This window comes from Poecilia mexicana, unplaced genomic scaffold (genome assembly GCF_051168715.1).
Source record: "Poecilia mexicana isolate PSO_F unplaced genomic scaffold, ASM5116871v1 scaffold_8, whole genome shotgun sequence".
Lineage (NCBI taxonomy): Eukaryota > Metazoa > Chordata > Actinopteri > Cyprinodontiformes > Poeciliidae > Poecilia > Poecilia mexicana.
The window spans coordinates 3,182,627-3,192,031 of NW_028263377.1; positions in this window are offsets into that span (position 1 = coordinate 3,182,627).

Below are 9,405 nucleotides of genomic sequence, written 5' to 3' on the forward strand. Positions count from 1 at the left end.
CTTCTCATGAAGCTGCTAATAGCTTCATGAGAAGCTGTTTGATTCAAGACAGCCATCACTCAGAACATTTTCCAGATGTGCTCTTAACTTACAAACATGTATTTATGGCCTGAGTGATCAGATCAGAATGAATAGACGGGCTGGGTCGTGGTTTATAATGTGGCATCCCATAATGCTGCAATTAACACAATAGGATAAACCAGAACAATTTTAGTCCAAATAAACACATCCTCAATATTTGAAGAACACATTAAGTTCACCACTTTTAAGTGTTAAATTAGCCTTTTAGGACAAAATGTAACATTTTATTCCAGGCTGAAACTTCATAGAGGAGTTTGTTCAACACAGTCAACGCGCTTCCAGCTCAAACTTTCTCCAAATCATGTCCAGTTGCCCCACCTACCAACAGTAGAGAAACTCCATCAATTTTGAAATAAGAATATTTGTCTGTGTAATCCACCCCGTCGGTTTCCTTACATGACTGTGTGGCGTTCTCATAGGTTTCATTCTGAGTTGTAACTCAGTCTGGGCAGGAAAGGTGTTAACATGAGAGTCCACAGAAAGAACCAGGGAGCTCATTCAGACAACATGCCGACAAGTTCATCTGCCGTCATTACCACACTAAACAATTAGAACACAGTTTGCTCTCAAATGTCCCCTGGTAGAAAGCAAGAGCTGGGGCCCGACGCAAGAGCACAAAAGTGCAGGGGCTTAATATTTTATAAGAGCTATCTAAGCAGCATAAAAATGAAAGATGAATATTTTATTGCTATAGCTGCAGAGCAAGGAGGCCGAGGAAACTAAACACAGGCTAACATGTATCCTAGCTGTGCTGCCATCTTAACAACCATTCAGTAACACTCCATCTAGTCTAGTCAAAGTAAAAGAAAGCAAATACAGCATCTCAGTTGGTCCTTAGAAGGTTTACAAAATGTGAAAATGGAATACTGGATGTATCACATGCCAAATCAGCATAAATGTAACATATCACACAGATTCCTAAAAAAATACAAAGAATAAACAACTATTCTGCATCGCAAACTTTCAGTGTTGTTCGTATGGCAATGGCAGACAGGAGAAGAATCAACCATGTTCTGCAAGTTCACCGTAAGGTCAGACATTTAACCCGGAGCGCTGCATGGACGCCACATGCTTCGGTAAACGTGTTAAAACATAAAGTTCAGCATAAGACAAAACCAAGGAACAAGCTTGAAACGTTAGAAAGCCTCAGAACGAAACATTAGAGCTTACATTAGTCAGGATTTATCTGGAAAAACTACAAGACTTCTGAATAAAATATGTTTTAACAGGCAATTTTATGAATTATTTTTAATCAAAAACAGAACTTTGCATTGTTTCTAAATAAATAAATAAATAAAGATCTGAACATCCCTACACCTGTGAAGGGGAGTAAACTAAGATGATTGATAACTCATATCCAATCAGACTTTTAAAAGGTGACGTTTGCTACATGATTAAATAAATTTCTGTAAAAACTTATATTTTTACTGACAAGTAAAAACATTTTAGCTAACAAGTTTTCCCTGTTAGCTAAAATGGATTTAATTAGAAGATTTTTAAACAAAGAAATAATTTGAGTTGGTCGGACAAACGAAGAGTTGAGAAAACGGTTGTATTTCTGACTTCTTATGGACATGAGGTGTGTTTTAATGTTGGACATGCAAGGGTTCAGCTACAAAACGTCAAAAACAACACCACAATGTACAAAACACGTTCATTTTTATAACTCTTGGTATAAAAATATGATTAAATGCTGGGTGTTAAACAAAAAATTATCTGCAATTGTCACTTTTTTTTTTCATTAAATCCAAATTATGAGAGAAAAGGAATTTAGACAGGGTGGGAAGCATGGTGAAGACAGAGGCCTCAGGTCTGGAATTCATTAAGGCCAAAGGAGAGGTGGGGGTGCCATGGGTCAAAGTTCAGGTTGTGTTCTCCACCACCAAAACCACCACCACCCCTTCCCCTGCTGCACGCCTCCATTTTAAGGAGCGTCTCCATTTTGAAAGGGGGCGCCTGACTCTGCGTCATTTATCAGCCAAAGCAGCGACTTTAGTCCCAGTTTGAGTAAATAACACGACCCTAATTGTCAACTCCAAGTTGAGTCTGTAAGACTTTTGCAATGAACTAAAACAGCAGATTAGGAGAAAACTACAAAGCCTCGTGACTCAAGACGTACGTGCTGCGTTGAAAAGCCTGTGACGTCGAGGTGTGATGTGGTATTTTCTAAAGACTAAAAACCCAAAGAATAAATGAAATGATCAACATGTGAAAACCAGCACCTTGTAGCCCTTACGCCTCCTCCTTTTCCTCTCGCCATTTTGCGCTCATGAAGGCGCACGGACACAACAGAGTAACAGCAGAGCCACAGGAAGCCATGTCAGTGGATAGAACGCTCCTCAACACGAAGCCAAGGTGGAATGAGTGGGGACGGGACCGGCTGTATGCACCACTACTCGGTGAGAAGGTCACAGGCCGGGTCACGAGCCTTGAACCGAAACAGGATCCTAACTACATATTTATTACTAATTTAGAACATCAATAACTAACAAAACCATATGCTGAAAAATCCCAGTAACGATGCGGACGAAGAGATAAGGGTAAGAAAGCAAAAATCTGCTGAAATTCAACACCGCCTCCCTTCTCCTCCCGCCCGGCTCTTGTTCGTACACAGGATACATACATGTGGGAGCCAGCAAACCGCCATCTTGAGCAGGCAACGCCCATTTACTACGAGAGTGGACTGTCACGTGACGTGGAGAATTCGCCAGAAAAAGCACGAAGCGCCTGCGAAGGAGGCGGAAACGCACACATGCAAAACTACACGAACAATGGGGCCATGTATGTCAGACTGTTGGAGCTGATCTCCTCACAGAGGAACAGAAAACCTGCCCAGAAGTCGCTCCGATAGCTTCACCCGCTTCATATGCACTGACTGGAGGACACACGCAAAATCAAGCTTAATGAATCTACAGGGACTACAAACAGAATCTAAAGGAAATGAGATCTGCGGTGTGGAGAAGAAACTGGCAGCTACGTGTCCCGTCCAAAAACAATAAATTAAATACACGCTGCAAGCGCTAGTACAGCTTACAGACGCTCACTTCAGTTTGGAATTAAAGCAATAGTTTCACACAGTTCCAGTATAAAACAGTTAACATGAAGCCGCAATGCCTTTAGACCAAACTTTGTGGAAACCTCTTAGTCCATCATTTCCTCTCGACCCGCAGCTCTGAATACCTGCCGCTGTCCGCCTGCACAGTGAACAGCACGAGCGCGCCTCCCCATTCACAAAGAGCGCCAAAATGAGACGACGTCTTAATATAGTTGCTTGAACTTTTTTTTTCTTTCTTAGAATTAAAACTCTCAATGTTCCCTGGAAGAAGAACCTCTATGATCCACCAGACAGGAACAGAACATGGAGAAGATTTGAAGTCATTTAGGAGAAGTTTTGGTTTTGGAATCCAGCCAAGAAAAATGAGATGTCAGTGAAATAGGAAATATTATCCCAAAGTATAGAAATACATTACTGTAGTCTTTTCATTAAATCTTTTCTTTTTTTCTTTTTAAATAAACAGTGTCACAGAAAGGTTACTACAGACAGCATAGGTCAATGTTGGAAAGTTTCTCTTTAATTAGTCCTGGTCCTATAACACAACAAAACAAAAAATATGTAATTATTTGTAAAATAAAGCAACAGGGCTGGTCCTTTAAGGAGAATTGTATCACATTACTATAAGATGCCATTTAAAAACAGGTTTTTTATTGAACTAAATTCAATATGAAAAAGAAAATCCTCAATTTTTTAAGTTTGATTGTTTTGCACTTAAACATGTTTGCACTTAAACATGGTCAACTAAAGAAATCAACAAAAACAAACAGAAAAAGCCAGAAGATTAAGAAGGAGAAAAGCTTTCTTTTAACAAAATATAAAACTGATTTGATTAAAACTCACTTTGATAAAACATAACATTAAGAGAGAGGGGAAAAAAACAATGTCAATTAAAAACAGCATTGGAAACTAAAAACCAAAATTGGGTTTTTCAAAAGGCAAAATTCAGAATAATGCAAATCTGTGTTAAGTTCCACAATAAATTGCAATTATAACAATTTTGCTTAATGATTCATCCACTTGCCTTAGAAAGTAACTAATATTTACAAACATCTAAAAAATATTATTGAAGCACACAAAAAAAATCAAAGGCTTTTGGAGGCAAAACCAAAATCTTTTCAGCTTTTTTGCCCCCTTAATTTGACCAAAAACTTTATAACGTATCCATAAATAACTTGGAAAAATCTATTTTATGTGTTTTTCATTTAACAGTAGTTTACTTAAGGCAGACTCAGTTTTGTAACAGTATTCCATAAAGTTATGGAATATGAAATGCATTAATCATAATTTTGGTGTCACTTGTTTGCAAGAGTAAGACTGCTTTAAATTCTAGGAGTAATTTATTGAAACACTTAATATTAAAGGAAATAGAATTTCATGTTTGAACAGACTGTTAACATTGTTATATAATTAAACCAATAACATTTTTTAAGTTTATAGGTAAAATGTCTCTGAATATCCTAATAATTAATTATATGTAAAATATATACATTACAAGGTGAAACATAGTTGATTTTTCAGAATAATTAATCAGAAATCAAATCATAGCCCTTCAGTCATAATTAATATTTAAAGATATTTTATGGGGTGGTTTTCCCCCCTCAACATTTTTCTCTTTTTTTCATTTGACTCTTTGTTTGGTCGCATCAGGCTGAAATGGAGACCCTGACACCTCGGAACCAACCGGGCTGAAGGGAGAACAGAGCTCCTGCTGCCTAAAAGCAGCAGACGAGTCAGCGCAACCCCCGCTTTGTTGTGCGTCTGTGAGAAAAGGGGCGGGGCCAACAACAGCCAATCGAGAAGCAGCACGAAGAGGGGCCCGTCTTCGGTCCACACATTTCAGTGCCTCTCCTCCCTGGATGTCATGAAGCTATTGTAGGTTCGGCCAGCAGAGGGAGAACTCTCCGAGCTCCACACCGGCTGTTGAGCCTTCAGCATGTCAAACCTCTGCGGTGTTAAATCCTTCATCTCTGGGCCTCAGCTTCTACCGGGCAGGAGATGCGACTCTATAGTCGATTTAATGAGATATGTTTGTTTAAACAACAACAAAAAAAAGGTTAAAGAGTCTAAATTCTTATATTCTTTTTCTGAATGTCACTGCAAAAGCAAAGGAGCAAAAGATCATATGACAATGCAACCTTTAGAGCATTATCTCATTCTTGTTGTTCAGTGCTTTTTCATTCTACTTCCCCCCAGTTTAGATTCAGTTATTTGATCAAAAATGTATAAAACATTGATCTATCTATGCTACTCATCAGGTATGATGAGAGCTTATTTACATTAAATAAGCTTAAAAGAAAGAAGATTAAAACGTGCTTAAAAGAATCTGAGGAGTTTTCTGAGCAGATTCATGACAAAGTTTTCTATCAAACTTGTGGATGCTGCAAACACAATGATCAGCTCCCGGACCATGATGCACAATGTAAAATACCTAACCAAAATAATAATAATAAATAATATAATCAAAGAGGACTGCTGTAAATAAAACTAAGTGAGTGTAGCAGTGGTTTATGTTTCTGCCTCCCAGAGGAGATTCCTCTTTGCTTCACATGGATACAAAGCTCTTTATGTTTACTAATTAATTCATTTTTGCACATTTGTGACGTTTATTCAGGACAGAGGTTTGAGGAAAGGTGTTTGACTAAATTAAAGCGAACCACACAGCTACAGTAACTGAAAGGTCAGCTGACATCACTCATTTTCAGACAGATTACACTATAAAATAATAAACTAAAATGCAGATAGTAACTTAATTGAATTCTGTTGTAAGCAGGAGAGTTGTTAATCTATAAGATGTTTAAAAGATTTGAGTACTAAAAGTATTGTGCTCAGGTCACCTTCTTTACAATTACATTTAGTTTCTTTTTTAGGAGAATTAAAGGCGAAATTTTAGTCAGTCAGTCAGGTTACGAGTTATTATTATTAACTGACTGGATCATCTCAGTGGTTTTGTTCTGACCTGGAGGGAGATTTTCAGCAACAAGTGGGGCCAGAACGATGGGCCGTGAAGGCCTTTTCTGTTAGGATAATTGGGCCCTCATTCCCCTGGGGGTCCGCCCGTCTGCTCCAGCTAACCGACCTCCATCAGCCCTGAAGGAGCCATCCCACACCGCTCCATCACATTCAGAACAGGGTGAATAATTTGCTGGGTTGAAAAGACAAGCTCCTCTGAGTTATCTGGAAGAATCTCACTCAGCATAACAATATATACTACTACTACTACTAGTACTACTACTACTGCTGCTGCTCCACCTCCCTAGGAACACACACCTCCCTGCCATGTGAGCCAGGCCTGTAGCTGTGATACGGCACACCCCCATTCGCCCACGCCCACTCAGGGGGAGGGAGCTGTGACACACATCTTCGCTGGGGGAGGGGATTCCTCCTCTCTGGATCCTGCTTCCTCTCCTAGCAGCTCATACATGTCTGCACAGAGCGTGTGTATGCGTGAGTGTGTGTGTGTGTGTGTGCGTGCACGAGTCCAGAGCACATGCTGTCGTGTCAGACATGTGACCACCAGGCATAGCCTCCATTTTAACTCTGAAAATCCCAGTTTGATTTGGGTGGGAGGAGGAGGAGTGTGAACAGGGGAATGTTGCCGTAAAGCATTGGTTACTGCAGGAGATTCTTTTCTGAGGCAGGGCTCACTGCAGGCTGACGGGTTCAGTTCAGCCCTGCATCCAAACACTGTTTTCACCAGGACATGCTACTCCGTTAGCCTCATGTCCTCAGCTTAAATCCAACACACTGCAAATGACTTGTCACAGAAGACAGGTGAGATTTCTCTATAAAATCAAATCCTAAACTTTAGGATCTCTACTAACATTTATTTGGAGCTCAGACCAACTCCTTGTGTCATTTAAAATTAGATTTAGTTTACATCGAGAGGACGGCTTGTAAAAAGTGAACTAGAAAGTTCATTGTTTTGTTTAGAAGTTTTAACATTGTGAAGTTAAAGATGGCCTCCTTCATCCAAGCAAATTGGAAGACAAACTTTTCAGTGTATAAAAATCTTAAAATCATCGTTTTAGTTTTCTGGAGACAATCAGCTGCCTTATGATGACCAAAGACAAAGATACAGAAACAACTAAGTGCAGGTAACATTGCATTCTCCTTCAACTTTATGAAAACATCCCTTTAAAAAAATTTAAGATTTGTTGCTCAAGTTTTTTAGGGCTTATATTCTAAAATGGAAATTAATGAAGAAGTACAAACAGAAAAGTTTACATTAAATTCTATTTTATAAATGTTGCTCATTTTGCTTTATAGTTTCTAAAAGGCAGTTTTTCATTATGGCTGTTTTAAAGTAAGCAATGTGCTGGAAACATCGACTCTGGTCTGCTGGTGAAGGAAGATTTGTTGAATTATTTCTGACATTTTCCCTGCATTTATATCTTAAATATTTCATTTTCTATCTGCCCAATTTTTCTCTAAACTGAGTTTTGATCAGTTTGTTTTCCCACCTAATCCACCAGTTTTAATTATATCTAGACAGAAGAACAAAGAAAGAAAAACAACATTTCCTTTTTTTTTCAAACTTTACTGCTCCTCTTTTCCATTTTGCTTCCTGCCATTTTCAAATCACTAACTTTAATTGTAAAAAAAATACATATAGTATTTTATGTAAAATCAATTAACAGGGAGCTGAGTCTGCTTAAAGTTTGTATAATTTCAAAACTGTCTACATTGCATTCTCACTAACCCTCAAGTAGAGAACAATAAATATTTTCCCAACGAAAAGCTAATAATTTCAAACATACTCAGAAGAAAATATGAAAATTATTTAATAAAAAAGAGGGGGAACCAATTTCAACTAGGTCTGAAATGATTGAGATTAATTATTGAAATAATGGCCAACTAATTTATTAGTTGATTTATCGTTAACTTGATTATTTAGATTTGAAAAAAGGTCATTTATATATATATATATATATATATATATATATATATATATATATATATATATATATATATATATATAAACATTAACAGTAGTAATTAAGCCAGAACTGTGCAAAAAAGGTATTTTGTTTATTACATTTTACATATTTTGCATTTTAAATAAAACACCTTTAAATATGTTTAAAACTTATCTGGTTCAAATTTACTAAAGAAATGTTGTAGTATTATATTTTAGACAATAAAATGTTTATGTTCTTAATTTAAAAAAAAGAAACTAAATTATTTGTTATGTTGCATCTATTAATGTATTTCTAATATTGTGTAAAAAGGCCTAAGTGGTTAAATGAAACATCTGTAAAACGTTCCATTTTTTAACCATCAAAACAATCCATTGATTAAAACTAAAACAGTCTTTCGCTGCAACTCTAATTTTAACAATTGCATTCATTCAGTTTTCACTCACTTATTGATGGAAATAATCATGAAATCTGGAGGAAATGTGTCCGTCAACATATTTTTTTTGGTTAAATGAAGAGCGTGTCTGTTGACCCTACATGACCAGAACAACCAGGGCCGGCCTCTGTCCGTTCTCTCCAGGTATTCCAGCTTTCCCCCACTGTCCAGAACCAGCCTGAGACATTTGGGTTCATTCTCACTCCAAAACGCTCATTTGTACCCCACACCCGCCCAAAACCCGCTGGATGTAGTCAGCAGCCACCCCCCCTCAAGACACTGCACGGGTAGTGTGTGAGTGGGGGGAAGGGGTATAGAAATTGTAAAGATGTTTTTAGATAAATCTGATGTATCTAAAGAATTGTAGACAAGAAGGAAAATAAGCCAATCTGGGTCAGACAGACGGGCTGCTGGCAGAGTGACTGTTTACATACAGGAGCAGTGAAAAAACCCGACCACAGTTCTATATACATCGAACTATAGAAATGGCTCTGAGCCAATCAGAAGTCAGCAGCAGCCAATGAGAAGCTATAGGTTCCTTCAGCTTCTCTTCCCCTTTTTACCTGAATTCTTCACATTTTTTCAGCAGTGAAGTAGGCTGTGTGCTTCCCTGCCCGTCCTCTCTTACCCTTCTGAAACTCACACACACACGCACACACACCCTATACATCTTCTGCTGACTGTTGGGGGAAGGGTCTTTTAGGCAGCTCCAAAGGTTTTACGCTCAAACAAGAAATTGTGACATAAAGTGAAAAACAGAAAGAAAAAGGAATGAAAGAAGGAACACACATACACACACATACAAAGGAGGGGGGGAGGGACCCCAAAAGCTAGCATAAATGCAACTAAACATTTAATTCCTTAGAAAATAAAATGCCTAATTTGCCAGGATGGATATGAAAGATTTTTGTTGTGTT